Source organism: Hyperolius riggenbachi, chromosome 5 (assembly GCF_040937935.1).
Source record: "Hyperolius riggenbachi isolate aHypRig1 chromosome 5, aHypRig1.pri, whole genome shotgun sequence".
Lineage (NCBI taxonomy): Eukaryota > Metazoa > Chordata > Amphibia > Anura > Hyperoliidae > Hyperolius > Hyperolius riggenbachi.
This window is the reverse complement of record NC_090650.1, coordinates 262,776,412-262,793,239: the sequence shown is the minus strand read 5'-3', so window position 1 is coordinate 262,793,239 and position 16,828 is coordinate 262,776,412. Positions and strand designations below refer to the sequence as shown.

The following is a 16,828-nucleotide window of genomic DNA, read 5'->3' as shown; positions in this document are numbered from 1 at the left end:
GCAAGCGATTCCGATTCCGCTTTTTAATCAGTTTTTACATCCGATTCCGATTTGCAGTTTGCTCCCTGCACACTGCAAATCGGAATCTGAATCGGATGTAAAAACCGATTAAAATGCGGAATCTGAATCGGAATCGCTTGCAGTGTGCAAGAGGCCTAAGGTCCGGTTCTGGGGTGTTTGATTTCCTCTCCTGCCATTTAGAGCCCGTTTCCACTGTCGCGGAAACGGCCGCGAATCCGCAGAATTTCCCCGCAGGCAAATCGCGCAGGGAAACTCTGCCATAGGGGATAACGGCGCCACCGGCCGAATCACTTGCAGTAGCGATTCGGCCGGAACCCCCTACAGAATTCACGGCGGAGGCTGCGATTCCCATAGCCGTGCATGGCACGGCTCATGGCATTCGCCTGCGATCCCGCCCACCCGCACTAGTGGAAACGAGCCCTTACTCAGCAAGTCCAGCGTTGCCTGTACGTTCTACATTCTTGCCTGTCATTTCTGTGCTCCTTCCTTGCACACTTTTTCATTCAAGGTTGCGATTATTCTCATTAATGTTTTGCACTTATTGCACTTCACTTTTTCACTGTGTTGATGCACCTTAGACGTGTATATATATTTATCATATTACCCTTGGTCATTTTGTATTGAGCATATTAATTATATATATTTTTGGTATATTTTTTTCAAATTGTTTTCCATTGTTGCATCCAATACTTTTTTGCGCACCATTGTGCCATATTATTCAGGATTTTTGATACTGTGACTATTAATTGTTTCTTATGTATACTTATATACCCCTTTGGCATTGAGTGTACCCCACTTGTCCACTATATTATTATTCCTATAATTTGATTGGTATTGTACTCATAATTACCGTCATCTTGTGGACCCCAGACCCAGTTGTTTGGGGGTCCATACTCCGTGTGAGTGTGGCCGTTGGGCTCATCTGTAACTGACACCTACTCTGCTATCAGGTGGATCGCTATGCACCATGGGGGGTATCAATACCCTAGTAGAAAATGTATGTAGCGTGCAGTGCGCTAACACCTAGGATTGCATAGATACTACATAAACACAATATAACCAATATAATGCATCCCAGAAAGGAGATCATAAAGTCCATATGTAAAGTTCAATCCAATCTGGGTAATCTCTTCCACAGTCGAAAAAATATATGCAAGTACGCTCACCAACAGTGATGGCTGATTAAATGACAGATCAGCATATCGGGCACAATACGGTAGCAAGAATCTTCAGTTGTCTCCCCTTGTAGTCAGCAGTCTTCCCTAGATATAACTCAACAAGACACAGAAAAAGTGGGACATAGCGTGATCCTGCTTCAACCAGTTTGCAACCACCACCACACCTGTTAGCAGTGTGTGCCCACTATCCCAGTGCTGTCACACACAATGACCAGGTGGAAAACAGGCTCACCGGATTGAATGGCTGCACCTGCGCAGTCGAGTGGACCCGACAGAGATCGGCTATTTTTGCTTATATCCGTGCGGAGAGCTGCAACAGCGCCCCCGCTGGAGCCAGGAAAAGTAAATTTTAATAGTGCTTGTCAAGGGATGATTCCTGGACACTTCGAGCGAGCCATCGCTGGATTGCCTGCAGCTACAGGGGAGGGGGAAGCCTCATTGGGACCCTGAGGCTCCCCCTCCCGAGGTGAGTACCCCCCAGGGGAACTTTTTTTTTTGTTACAGGTTCTCTTTAATGGTTTTTAATTTTGATGGTTATAAATAAAGGTGATTTCTACTACTTTATTCATACATTTTGTCTAGTGTGGTGCTTATAGGGCAGTCTTTTTTCTCTTTTGACTATATTGTAGTATGCTTTAGCCCTCAGCACACCTAGTAACCTATAATGTAATTATTCTGTGGTGCTGGTTCTAATTTTTCCCTATCAAACTGGACCTGACAGGGTCCAGAGTAGGACAATTAGAGTGGCTGTTAGTTTTGGAGAGCACGAGTAAGTTAGTAGTGCATGCTACAGCAGTAGTGTGCCTACTTTGAAAATTCTTCTTGCGCTGCCACACTAAGCTGCGCTGCTTGAGCAGTGTAGCTTAGTGAATCAACCCCTACTGATTTCTCTGTGAGCTAGATGTAGCCATCAAAAGAGCCACATCTGGCTCCCGAGCCATAGGTTTCCTATCCCTGCCCTACAGGGATGAAAAATGCTACACACAAGGAAGCACCGACAAAATCTTTTCTGCTCGCTTCTGTGGGCGGCCGGTTCAGATGTCCGTGTGAACCAAGCCTTACTCCTGTTGTAACAGTTGCAGCTGCTAAACAGTGGCTTTTACTGCTGTTGGCATAGTGGCAGTTTCTAATCAGTGGCTGTCACTTTTTCTGACACAGTGGCAGCTGCCACAATGGTGTCTGATAAACGGTGCCTGCTGCTGGCAAAGCGATGGCTGCTGCTGATCCATAGCTGCAGCTGGAGTAGTGACAGTTGCTATTTAGTGGCAGCACTAGTATGATAAGGGTGAGCCAGCAAAAAGGTCCATAGGGAAATTCTGCTAATGTGGTTGGGTGGACAGCGCCCTCTCGAACTGCTAGGTTTCAGACACGTTGTAGTAATAATATGCCCACACTATTCAGCCAGTTAAAATGCTTCAAGCTGAAGTTGAGTGGATAACTGTTCCCTATAGACTTTCTTGCTTGCTCCCTTCAACCATTCTAGCTCCTCAGCGACTGCTACTAATACTGGCTCAATGGTTGCTGCTAATTGGCTGCTGGCACACGGGCTGCTAATCCTAAATGGCTGCTACTGCTGGCATAGTGGGGGCTGGTAATCGTGGCTGCTGTAATAATGGTTGATAAATGGGTGCTTTAGTTCCTGTACTAGGGCTTCAGTGACATTCTTACATTCATTTTTTTTTTTTTTCTTTTTTTATCTTACTCTGCAAACCACATCCCAGCTTTTTGGAAATGGTATTGAACAAAGATAATGTGTTTTGTATTCTCATGTTATGTAGGAAGAACCATAGAGGAGAATGTATTGCCTTAAATTTGACAAACACAAAATGAGAGGAAGACAAAGAACATTCGTGGTAATCCAATATATTGCTGTTAATAAGGAAAAATCAGACAGTGTGTCATCCCACTTTAACAACAATGTCTGTACTTGAAATTTATAGTCCTAGGCAGTGCGGTCTCCTTAAACGATTACCTAATCGTGAGTGCGAAGTTGCATTTCCAGTCACAGAAATTGAATAGCTCTGCTTTCCATGTAGCTATCCTATAATTTAGTAGTCCATAATCATTTTTAAAGATAGTTTTCATTGCGTTTTGAAACTATGGTACATTTATAAAGTTATGAATGTGCCCACTCTTCCTGTCTGACCTTGATTCATTTTCCCATCCTTTTTATGAAGAAAGTCTCATAGGTGTGAGTCTGTAGACTCTTCTACAAAAGCTCACTTGTGTAATCACCTCAGTTTGGGCTCGATTCACTAATGTTAGCGCTGCGCAGCAGTGACAGTTATCAGCTGTTACGAGCGCTATAAAAGTAAGAGTGCCTTAATTACTGTCATTGCACGCTACAAGCCCTATTGGTGTCATAGCGTGCGTAATGTGGGAGCGGGCAGCCAGCTTACGCTATGTTGCTGAATTGCAGCATAGCAAATGCTATCAACATAACGCGGCTCCAATCCTTCTGGCATTATCACTATCGGGTCCAGTCACATTAACCTCTTGAGAACCGTGGTCTTGGGGCCCCGTTTCCACTTGTGCGGTGGGAATCGCTGCAGAAAAAAATTTGCATGCGGATGCAAATTTCGCGGTTGTATGCATATTTTAATGCGACTTTGCATACGATTTCGCATAATGACCAAGTGTGTGAATTTAACCATGGCAGTGCCTGTGTGCTTTTCTATCCGAAATCGTATGCGAATTCGCATGAAAATTTGCATACCAAAACCGCATGCAAATTTGCTATTAAATACATTGTATGCGAATCACATAGCGGTATGCAAATTCTGATGGCTCTGCCGTGCAGATTTTTTTCGGCACAGAAAACCGCTCAGAAATCCTGACAATTGGAAACAGTCCCATCCACTTGTATTGTCTATGCGAAACGCATGCAGATTCGCTCTAGTGGAAACGGGCCCTTAACCTCCTTGCCGGTCTAAAAAATCCGGCAAGGAGGCAGCGCGGCACATTTTTTTAATTTTTTTTTTTTAAATCATGTAGCGAGCCAAGGGCTCGCTACATGATAGCCGCTAAGCGGCGGCATCCCCCCACCCACTCCGATCGCCTTCGGCGATCAGAGTATGCAGGGAATCCCATTGAGAACGGGATTTCCTGCAGGGCTTCCCCGGTCGCCATGGCGACGGGGCGGGATGACGTCACCGACGTCATGGACGTCGGGACGTCATAGGGAATCCCGATCCGCCCCTCAACGCTGCCTGGCACTGATTGGCCAGGCAGCGCAGGGCTCTGGGGCGGGGGGGAGCGACTCGGCGCGGCGGATTGCGGCGAGCGGCGGCGATCGAAAGTTACAATCAAATAAAAAACACCGCGCCACAGTTAAACTTGACACATATAACTGCCTGCACCAGTATGTGAGATCGCTCCAGATAGTCCAGTCCAGGAAAGTTCAAAATATATAATTACTGTTGCGCTCCTCACACCTGTGCCTTCAACCTTGCAAACAAACTATATCCTTGACCTGCAAAAAAAGCTTCACATAGGGTGATACCGTTCTGTAACAATAAAATTCTTCACTTAGCATGCACGTTAGCCCAAGTGACAATTCACATCCGTGTCAGGTGCTCTGATTCAGTGCTCATTCCGTGACAGTCCCCGACTAATACATGCCAAAACGCTCACCAGATGTAGCCCACCTCGAATTGCAGGTGGAGAAATCACTTTTGGCCCACTGCCAGTAAATTCCATAACACCAAATCGACATAAGTCTTCATTTATTCCAATGTAAAACAGCTTCATAAAACGACATAAAAACATAACATAGCGTAATCCTGTTATACAGACACTCCGGGCGCATCTATGATTGCACTTACGCGTCCCGGTGTTAAAATCGCATGTAGTATTATCCTTTGCCAATGCCCATTCGCCTGAAGTGTGGGTAGGAAGTCCGCGGAGAAACCGCTCCTGATCCTCCCTCTAGCCGCAGGGTGTATGCCGCTTGTGCGCACTGCTCAATCCCGACCGGCCGGTCAGCTTACTTCCGCGTGTATACACGCGGAAGTAAGCTGACCGGCCGGTCGGGATTGAGCAGTGCGCACAAGCGGCATACACCCTGCGGCTAGAGGGAGGATCAGGAGCGGTTTCTCCGCGGACTTCCTACCCACACTTCAGGCGAATGGGCATTGGCAAAGGATAATACTACATGCGATTTTAACACCGGGACGCGTAAGTGCAATCATAGATGCGCCCGGAGTGTCTGTATAACAGGATTACGCTATGTTATGTTTTTATGTCGTTTTATGAAGCTGTTTTACATTGGAATAAATGAAGACTTATGTCGATTTGGTGTTATGGAATTTACTGGCAGTGGGCCAAAAGTGATTTCTCCACCTGCAATTCGAGGTGGGCTACATCTGGTGAGCGTTTTGGCATGTATTAGTCGGGGACTGTCACGGAATGAGCACTGAATCAGAGCACCTGACACGGATGTGAATTGTCACTTGGGCTAACGTGCATGCTAAGTGAAGAATTTTATTGTTACAGAACGGTATCACCCTATGTGAAGCTTTTTTTGCAGGTCAAGGATATAGTTTGTTTGCAAGGTTGAAGGCACAGGTGTGAGGAGCGCAACAGTAATTATATATTTTGATCGAAAGTTACAAGCAGCTAGCAAAGTGCTAGCTGCTTGTAACAAAAAAAAATTATGCAAATCGGCCCAGCGGGGCCTGAGATATCCTCCTGCGCAGGTTACCCCGAGCTGAGCTCGGGATAACCGGCAAGGAGGTTAAACCTCCCTAGTGACCAGGCCATTGTTTACTAAATGGGCTACTGCAGCTTTAAAGCCTTGTTGCAAGGCCGCACAGCTCGGCACACAAGTGATTCCCCCTCCCTTTTCTGCCTGCAAAGAGAGATTTCTGTTGGTGGGCTGTGATTACTCCCCCAATGTTTCATTTTTTTCTTTTGTTCTTTTTATAAATATTTCTTTTTTTTAAATACATTTGACCATTTTTTGTTTTTATATGAAGCCCTCCCTCTCCCCCCCCCCCCCGCCAGCCAATCAGTGATCAGCTGTCATAGGCATCAGCCTATGTCAGCAAATCACTCCTATGTCTCCCAGGGAGACAGCCGTGTCACACGGCTGTCCCCAGTACAGCTCTGCCTTAGATCAAAGCGCTGTACCAAGTAAATAGACGGCAGTTTCACCGTCTAACAGTCTCCTATCAGCGATCACCGCTGGAAGGCTGATGCCATCATTCAAGCGGGGAGGCACGCACATCGGCGCACACGATCACCTGCAATCTCCGCCCTTATCCATTCACACCAATTGGCGTGGAGTGGTCCTGGGGCTGCCGCGCTGCTCACGTCAATCGGCGTGGAGCAGTTGTTAAGTGGTTAAAGGACTGGATCCCCGCACTCTGATTGGCCCAATAGGCTGTCAAGTGATGTCATGTGGCAGACAGCCTTATTGGGGTGATGCCGGGAGGATCGGAGGCACATTATGTTGATAGCGTTCGCTATGCTGCAATTCAGCAGCATAGCGTGCACTGACTGCCCGGTCCCTAATTACGCACGCTATGATGCCAATAGGGTTCGTAGCGTGCAATGACAGTAATTAAGGCACACTTACTTTTTATAGCGATCGTAACACCTGATAACTCTCGCTGTTACGCAGCGCTACCATTAGTGAATCAAGGCCTTTATTCCGTATCACCTGAGGTTTTTAAAGGTGTGTGTGTGTGTAGCAGTCCTCAATCATTTTTCCCCTAAAGAAACTGTGTTAATTTTGAGTGACATTTCTAGGAGTTACCACTGTATTTTGTCAATTGAACTTATTGTTTTGATGTATAGAGTGGGGAGGAGAGGAAGGTGAGCAAGAGATTTCTGTCGGTAGCTTAAAACAATCTCAAAGTGTACCAGACATGGCTATAACTAAAGATTTGATACTTACCCGGGGCTTCCTCCAGCCCCATAAGCACATGTGAGTCCCTCGCCGTCCTCTTCAGCCACAATCAGCCCTGGTAACTGGCTCAGTTGCATCAGTTGGGGTCTATTGCGCATGCGTGGTCCTCCCGGGCATGCGCAGAAGACCCCGACTTACGTGACTGAGCCAGTTACCGGGGCTGATTGCGGCTGTACGGCAAACCTTGGGAGGACGGCGAGGGACTCTGATGTGCTTATGGGGGCTATAGCAAGCCCCAGGTAACTATCAAATCTTTAGTTATAGCCGTGTGTGGTTTCCTTTAAAGTAAAAAAAAAATAAAAAAAAAATGTATGAGATGATTAATTGCGTTTTAGTGACATATAGTAGAATGTATGAAGTTATTCAGAATACACCATCAGAAACACTCGCTATATCTACAAGACCGGATTTATACTTCTACTGCTCCTAGGCCAATTTTTTTTTGTTGGTCCTTATTCATGTGTAAAATTTCCCTCCGATTCCTTATGCAATCTCTTTTTCTGTGTGTAACATTATATAGCAGTCCTGCTCTTTCATAAACAACTTCCTGTTCATTTCTCCTCTTCCATATATTGCTCCCCATTTGCAGTCTTATTTGTAAATTCAGCAACCCCTTTGCCATGCTAAGGCACCCCTTAGGAAGCAGCTGCCCAAAGCCCAGGCCTTTGTGGCCTTTCCAGAACTCTGGTCCTGCAAATCTATATATTGCTGTATATTGGTATGTACCCCCGCCTTCCCAGTGATTTCCAGCCTAGGCTATTTATATATGCAGAATTCTCCTCCCAGAGCATTTTGGGAGACCAATTTATTATTTTTACTGGCTTTGAAACTCAGTAAACATCTGCAAAGATGCATCTGAGAGCAGTAAAGATGTCACCACCAGCGATACATTTCAGTATGTAAATCTAGAGAGGAAAGATTTTACAATGGGCAAACACTGCCTAATTTATAAAGTATTATTGTAAAAGAGCAATTTTATTCATTACATTATTTTCAGTTTACATTATTTTTACAGTTCCTCTTTAAATAGAACATAGAACCGAGTCTTATATTTTTATCTTCAGTTTAAAGTGAACCAGAGACTAAGCACCCTCATGTATTTTACCATATGTCACAGGAGCCCTAGTGACTGACCGCACTTAGCCTTCTAAACGGTGCCAGCGCACAGATCGTGCAAACTCTGGTCGCAGTCAATGCGCAGGAACCGTTAAGAATTAGCCGCAGACAACCCAGAAGGGAGCCTGTGAGACGCGGGTAATTACAACGTACACACGATTCCACGGTATCTGCCACCACCACTGGTATGGGCCAGTGGACCCGATTTACTGACTGACTAGTCCTGCGAATAAAACGGTTAAACACACAGTATTCTGTCTAGCCAACAACAAACAAACAGTAGCGTATCTTCAGAGACCCGGGATCAGTTCTGTGTGTGCTGATAAGCAGGGTAGCGGAACAGTGAATGACTTGGAGGAAGTCTTTTATTCACAGCAATATAAATAATTAATATATACAGACAATTATTAAAATCAACAATTATTAAAACAGTAATAGCCAGTATAAAAAATAAAAGAAGGGAGAAAAATACTTAGTTCCTGGAAAGATGTCCTTTAGTGGGAAAACTTGTAAAGTTCTTGATTTCAATCAAAGTTCAGAGTTCAGACCAGGTGGATGCCAGCATATCCTCAAGCTGGCACAGATGAGTTCAAGATGTTTCAGGGTGGAGGACACTGAGTTTGGGTCCTCTGCCATTCTTATGCCCCTGATTCAGTAGGAGGGAGTGAGGGCGGGCCCACACACCCCCTTAGAACATGAGAGGAGTCCTCCCCTTGTCCTGGGAACCAGAAATCATACCTTAACCATATATGGGCTCTATCTCACAGAACCGTACAGGTCAGGGCAGATTTACTAATATTTTCAGGTCTGCCTCGATGTACCCAGCAGCCTGATACCAAACATGAGGGGTGGGACCCTTGTGGTATCAGCAGGGCACTTTCAAACTGCCTAACTGGCAGTCTTTCCCTCGGAATGGTCTGAAATTTCTTCAGAACCAGTGCCAGATAGGGCCAAGCATGCTCTGTTAGTTTGGAGGGTCTGCCAGCCTGGCAACACAGAAAATATGATACATATAGCAGTTTATGGAATATGAGATACCCCTGGGATTTATAGCAGGTCATTCCCAGGCAAAGGCTCTTTGAAGTTTGGGGCAGCTAGCTAGGTGTCAGCTCCCCTGCTGGGAGGGAGCCAGAGGGTCTGGCTTTTCTCCCAACTAGATTGCTTCTGTCATGGTCTATACCTGATGGATGGGCCATCAGCACAGCTTGAAACCAGGGACTCTCTGGGCCCAGGCTCATTAGCATATCAAAAGAGCCATCCAGCAGTTGGGCTGGTGCTATCTCTCTGCTGGGAAAAAAAAGACTTCAGCTGCCCCTACACACTCAACCCAGATTGTATCGATTTGAAGCGCAATCGATGCAGAGAATCGAGTGCGATCGCTTTTCTTCACGGGCGGTTACAGGACGCGCCTGCGGCCCCGCAACCGTCCGTGACACCATATATATCAGTGTGTACATTAGAGAAAATTAAGGAAAGGTGGGGGGAAAGGCTGCGCATCCCTAAACACATGCTGCAATTGAATAGTTAATCGCACAGGCATACACCGCCTCTGCCAGACTGAAAAATGCATGCCCTGCATCCAAGACAAGTGCTAACATTTATTAAACTAGGAGGAACTTTAGCTTCCAATATGGTTTGCATGCAAAGTATATTGTACTAAACACTTGCGCCACGGTGAGGCAGACCTCCGGGCAAGTGACCTAACCTAAATTTACCAATTTAACCAATAATCCTCCAGTGGTAGACAGGTCATGTGTATGCTCGGTGTGTATTAGATCCCACAAGTGGGGCTTGCACTCTTTTGCAGGTAGGCACTTGCCTGTTTTTAAGTAGCGCTGTTCATTTCCTTGCTATGTACTAATTTAATTCGTTTTTGGTCAGCTGCTCCCACTTAACAGCCATGCTTTTGGTGTATATGCAGAGCTTCTGTTTGGGTTCAAGGTGCGTTTGTAGTTCTTGGGGGGGCTCAGCGCATCTCTGATGGAGGCCATTCGGAGGCGGCCTGGTGTTGCGCTGATCCACCTTTTGCGCAACATTAGAGAAAATACCTACCCTTCTCTCTGTTTCATCCTTTACTGCTCAGCCTGCTTGTTATCAGCCCTGATAAAATCCCAGACTGAGCATTCAGTCTGGTTTTGTTTAGGAATCATTATAGCCGAGTCTGTCTTCTCTGATGTCTTTTCAAGCCCAAGCCTGCCCCCTTCTAGCTCTGCTTGCCTGTTCTGTATACTCAAAGCATTACAGAGCGCTGTGATGAGATGGGAGGAGCTGCTAGTGCTGAGGAAGGAGCTATGCCTGTTGAAAAATGTTATTTTTTTGTTTTTTTTCCATCTATTTGTTAGTCATAAGAGGTTTTTAGTAATGGTGATTTCATTTTGCACACAGCCCACTAAATAATATGCTTTTCTGATGAACTGTGCTTTGCATAGTGTTTGTGTGTAAAAAAAACAAAAAACAGCACACCAGAGCGGCGAAAATACTAGGTCAGTGGTTCCCAACCGGTGTGCCGCGACACATTCATGTGTCGCGGCAGCACTGGGAATGTGTTGCCGCGTTCCCCCGCTCTGCCTCCTCCTCGCTTGTCGGCTCTGTCCGCCGCTCCATGTATTAGAGAAGTGCTACAAGAAAATAGCCGCCGACGTCCGCAGTTGCGGACATAGCTGCCCATTTTTTGTAGCACTGCAGTAACTACTCAGAGCGAGGGCGGAGGCCAGAGCGAGGAGGGAGCCAGAGAAACACTTGGAGCGGAGAGGGAGGAGAGGACCGGATTTACCATAAGGAACTGAGGTAGGAGCATAAATGTGCCTGCTCCTGCAAAAAGGCGGCATCCTTCACGAGTGTCTCTCTCCCTGTTACAGCCAGCATATCTGTGGCAGACACACTGCTGCAGCTGTGCTGCGGCTGGGAGAGCAGCAGATAGCTAGCAGATTCGAGCAGAGAACAGCTACCCTCCCCCCTGCTTCCTACAGGCCTACACTGGGGCAGCTATGTTACCTTCACTGGGGCAGCTATGTTACCTTCACTGGGGCAGCTATGTTACCTTCACTGGGGCAGCTATGTTACCTTCACTGGGGCAGCTATGTTACCTTCACTGGGGCAGCTATGTTACCTTCACTGGGGCAGCTATGTTACCTTCACTGGGGCAGCTATGTTACCTTCACTGGGGCAGCTATGTTACCTTCACTGGGGCAGCTATGTTACCTTCACTGGGGCAGCTATGTTACCTTCACTGGGGCAGCTATGTTACCTTCACTGGGGCAGCTATGTTACCTTCACTGGGGCAGCTATACCACCTTCACTGGGGCAGCTATACCACCTTCACTGGGGCAGCTATACCACCTTCACTGGGGCAGCTATACCACCTTCACTGGGGCAGCTATACCACCTTCATTATACCACCTTCACTGGGGCAGCTATGTTACCTTCACTGGGGCAGCTATGTTACCTTCACTGGGGCAGCTATGTTACCTTCATTATACCACCTTCACTGGGGCAGCTATACCACCTTCACTGGGGCAGCTATACTACCTACATATGTGATGTGTCACAGTGATCTGAGCGTTTGGCGTGATGTGTCACGACTTCAAAAAGGTTGGGAACCACTGTACTAGTTATATTTATTTTGTAAAATCTATCAGGGGATATGTTTTATGCCGAAAAGTTTGTCTCTGGTTTCCTTTTAAGGACTTCATTTTAAGATCTGAATTCTAAACAGCAATGGTGTCAAATCTGCTTAGCTGAGCTGGAAAACAAAGACGTAACAACCCTTTGAATTTTTCAGCACTAAGACCTTTGAAGTATTTCTGAAGTGTTTTCTCGCTTAGATTTAACTCTTATGGCTTCTATTTACTTTTCAGGAATCTGACTAAATTCATCAAGTTGTGAAAAGCTCCTTTGCATAGATAACTCTAGCTTTTTAAAGCTTGCTCTACTGGAAAACAAAAAGGGACTTGAGACATTTTCTTATTAGGGCTAATATTGCATGTAAGTTTCTCATGTCACTTTAGGTGTGAATCTTCAGCGATCTTGTGTAATTAAAGCGGAAATGAAAAAAGAAAAAAAAAACCGGTTTCACTTATCTGGGGCTTCTGGCAGCCCCTTGCAGCCATCCTGTCCCGCGCCGGTCCCCCATGATTCTCTGTTCTTCTGCCGCCAGCTAGTTTCGGTTCAGTCGACTTGTAAGTCGATGGGCAGGACGATATTGCGGATGGGAACGCGAGCAAAGATGCGCATGGCCAGAGCTGCGCAGACGCAGTGGCCTGTTGGCGAAACCAAAACTATCTGGCAGCGGGGTAACGGAGGATCGTTGAGGACCGGCGTGGGACAGGACGGCTGCAAGGGGCTGGCAGGGGCCCCAGGTAAGTGAAACTCTTTTGTTTTTGTTTTTTTATCTTCAGTTCTGCTTTAAATTAGGAATGGAACTTTTGTAGACAGACAAGTGTTTTGTTTTTTTTGTGTGGTGAATGGTACGGATCATGGAGAGACATTAGAACACTCTCAAACTGAGTCAGACCTTTGCAGAAGTCATGAAATAGTGATTTTGAGCAACACAAAACTTTTTACAGCTTTTATTTTAGCTGATATGCTCTGTTTACTTCATGCGTCATGCATCAGGTGTCTGCTGCAGTTGATCCTTCAATTTGTTAAAAAGAGACACTGTATTACCCCTGTTTCATCACTAGGTGGAAGTAGACAATCAGATTTAGTGTACTGCTGACGGTTTTATGGTCCTGTTATTATCTGGTTAGCATGACTGTGTCTCTATGTGGCTTTTAATGTCGTTCACCTCAGAAAGGCGGGTCATGCATAGCAGACACGACAAACACATGTTCCAAGCAGATGTCCTTTGAGCCGCTCGTGTGAGGTGCTGTTGTGAGCTAATATCTTCCAGTATTCAGCTGTGTCTGTTTCATTCCACTAAGGGTTTATTAAAATGCTCATATTCTTTGTAGTGGGGATTCTTTTGAAGCATTTTCCAGGCCTGTAGAACTCATCTTCTGCTGTATGCTGCACTGGAAAGTGAGATCAGTCTTCTGATGAATAGCACTTTATGAACCTGTTCTGATGATTTACCTTTATCCACACAGGCACATGGCCCATGTGTTTCTTTTAGCTGATATATTGTAGTAGCTAGGACAGAAGTATTGCTATGGTTAGAGGAAAATAATGGCTATTGGGCATTTGTATGAAGGTTGCTTATATCTGCAAACCTGTACATAAAATGTATAAGAAAATTATTGAGAATAGACTTTCACAATGCCAACAGGCTTACTGGAAGAATCACCTAAACTGATGAGTGCACAAATGAAAAAAGTGCTCTGCAACATCTCCAGCCATAGAAATGAGACTACAGCTTTAGTATGGCCTAGCTGTAACCCAGCAGCTTATTAAGCCTTATACATACTAGATCATACATGTCAGCCCATGGACCATCATCTGGCCCATATGATGTTTTCCCACTTTGCATTATCATGTTTGACCCACTCTAGACCACCAGGGAAGCTATATTAGAGGCAAAGCCCTAGATCACCAGGGAAGCCATATGGGGGAGGGAGGGGGAAAGCACTAGAGGCCACTAGACATCAGGGAACGGTATAGGAGTGTGGGGGAGGGCCACTAGACACAAGAGACTGGTATAGGGGAGGGAAAAGTGCCACTAGACACTAGGGAACGGTATAGTGGAGGGCCACTAGACACCAGGGAACAGTATAGGAGAGTGAGGGAGGACCACCCGACACCAGGGAACGGTATAGGGAAGGGAGGAGGGCCACTAGACACCAGGGAACGGTATAGGGGAGAGAGAGGAGGACCACTAGACACAATGGAACTGTATAGGGGTGGGAGAAGGGAAATTCGACACCAAGGAAATATATAAGGGAGGTATGTGGCCACTAAACATTGAGGTTAGACTTGGGCCCAGTGTTAAATTTCAGCCCACTTTGTATTTAAATGACACCCCATGTGCTAGACTATATTTGGCCATCTCTGCCAATAATCTAGCCTGTGTAAGCTGCCCAAATGCCAGACTGAAAGTGCCAAATCTTCAGCAAGCACTTTGTTACTCCTCCCACTGAAAGCCACTTTGTCGTGTCCTGTGCCACCGTTGTCCCTTCTTCAACAGAAGGCATCACTGTAGCCTAGAAAAACCTCTGTACAGTAGTTGGTCCCTGAACTGTCACCCAAGGGATCAAGTCTTGACCCCTCCAGGTAACCATCATTGTACATGTATATGCATCTTTATTACAGCTTGCAATTCTCAGATAAGGCTACATGCATCTCCTATGCTATGCTCTCTGACCACAAAGTACCATTTAGTTAGCTGTTTAAAAAAAAAAAAAAAAAAAAAAGCTTGAATTGTAATTGAATATTAAAGGGAACCTTAACTGAACGGGCGGTAAAGAGTTTCAATTACCTGGGGCTATTACCAGCCCCCTGCAGCAGTCCTGTGCCCTCGGAGGCGCTCTGGAATCCTCCGGTCCCCCGCTGTCACTTAGTTTCGTTTTTGACAACTCACCAGTCGGCCGACCGGCATGCGTATTATTTGACGCATTACCTACTGCAATTAGCGCTGTTGTGGATCGCAACGCGTACAAAAATACGCGTTGCCGCACATCTACGCGTGCGGAATGCGGCAACGCGTATTTTTGTGCGCGTTGCGGTCCATAACAGCGCTAATTGCTGTAGGGAATGCGTCCAATAATACGCATGGCGGCCGGCCGACTGGTGAGTCGTCAAAAACGAAACTAAGTGACAGCAGGGGACCGGAGGATTCCAGAGCGGCTCCGAAGGCACAGGACTGCTGCAGGGGGCTGGTAATAGCCCCAGGTAAGTGAAACTCTTTACCCCCCGTTCAGTTAAGGTTCCCTTTAAGTTCTGCCAACTTTTACCATGTGGTCTTTATCAGATTTCAGCAGTAACACAATTAAAGCCTTGTAGAAATGTAGAAGGCATGTGGCCAATCAGGGTTTGAGCCTCGATCTCTTGGGCAACATGGGAGGGTGTGGGAAGCATCTGGAGGATCCAGAGGCTACCCTCCTTTTAGATAAGCAACTTTTTTTGCCGACTTGGCATTGCTTCAAAGCAGCACTACAGACAGAAATGTTCCCTCTGTCACAATAGGTTTCTCACGCAGCTACTTGGAAAAGACTCCTGCTTGGGGGAAGAGGGGGGGGGGGTATGGTTAATAAAACTTGCCTTCACTTTTCCCTGGAGCAAGATCAGACTGTGCCAGCAGGAAGTTGTGGAAATCCAGCTTTCCTGCTTTGTAGATCGTCCTTTGATCTAAGATCAGCACCAGTTAAAACTGTTTACAAAGCAAACATAGCAAGAACCTTCCTGGATGTGCCAGGTGCCCTAATCCAAAGCCGGAAACTGCTGTTTTTATCACAGTACAGCCTTCTGACTGAACAACAGATGTAAGATATGCATGTAGTGTCTTCCCCTAGCACAAGTTATATGGCGATCTGGTGGGAATTGTGAGTTTTACACATATGACATTACTTTGGGACAAAGGCTGTCAGGGTAACTGTATAGACAGACAGTAAGGAGTTTGGAGATATTTATTGTATATTATGCCAGATTAGAATTACTGTATGTACTTGGCTATAAATTGAGAAATTTAGAACTGACTCACAGGTTAAAAGTGTGTGTGTGTGTGTGGTGGTTCGCCTTAAACACGAGTCAATCCTAAATCTCTCCACTTACAGCCCGTATTGGGGGGGCCGCCTCCCTTTCTCCCCCTCCCAGCAGCCTCTGTCTCCATTTCCCCCTCCCCCGGTAATACAATGTAGTGCGCCCAAACACCATTCCCATCCCTCACCACTCTAGCGCTGCTTCCTCTTGCGTAATACAGTGTAGTGCACCCAAGCATGGAAGTCCTGTCCCTCACCACTCTAGCAATGCAGCCCTTCGAATCCTCTTCTCAGGATGGTCTGCATGGTGTACCTCGATGCCATATGACATCGGGAATGGAAGGTACGCCATGCAGTCCAGCGTGAGCAGAGGATGCAGCGCTAGAGTGGTGAGTGACAGGATATCCGTGTTCGGGCACACTACATTGTATTAGGGCGGGAAGGGGGAAACAAAGATAGAGACACATGCTATTTATGTTGTGGTGGGTGAAAGGTGCCTAGGAAGCTAACAGCTTCAGTGTTGCGGGGTGGGGGGTTTACACGGGGGGAGGGGGGTGGCAAAGAGATGCAGAACCACTTTAGGTGTTGGGAGAGGGATTAGGCAAGCTGGCAACTGGGTGGGGGGGGGGGGCAGTACCACCCACCACTACCCTTTAGGTAGTGGTGGGTGGGAGGGGGTTCAAAAGAGGATAGGGTTAATGGCTGCATATGGGGGCCAGGAGGAGTTATTGGTTGCACTTGGGTACTAGGAGAGGTAAATAGCTACAATATTTTATTAAGTGCAGCCATTAACTCGTTCTGGTCCTCAAGTGCAACCATAAACTTTGCTGGATAGACTTTTATATTTGAGTTATTAAAAATTCCCAACTTAAGCGGGTTGACTTATACACGAGTATATACGGTACTCCTTAAAGGATACACGAGGTGACGTATGACATTATAGACATGTGTATGCACAGTGCCAAACACAC

The 16,828-nt window shown here is 46.3% G+C and overlaps 1 protein-coding gene across 2 annotated transcripts in view; it reads left to right on the top strand.

Annotated features, from left to right (window-relative positions):
- Positions 1–16,828, top strand: part of LOC137518696 (biogenesis of lysosome-related organelles complex 1 subunit 5-like) — a 102,504-nt gene that overhangs the window by 17,995 nt on the left and 67,681 nt on the right. The window lies entirely within an intron of this gene.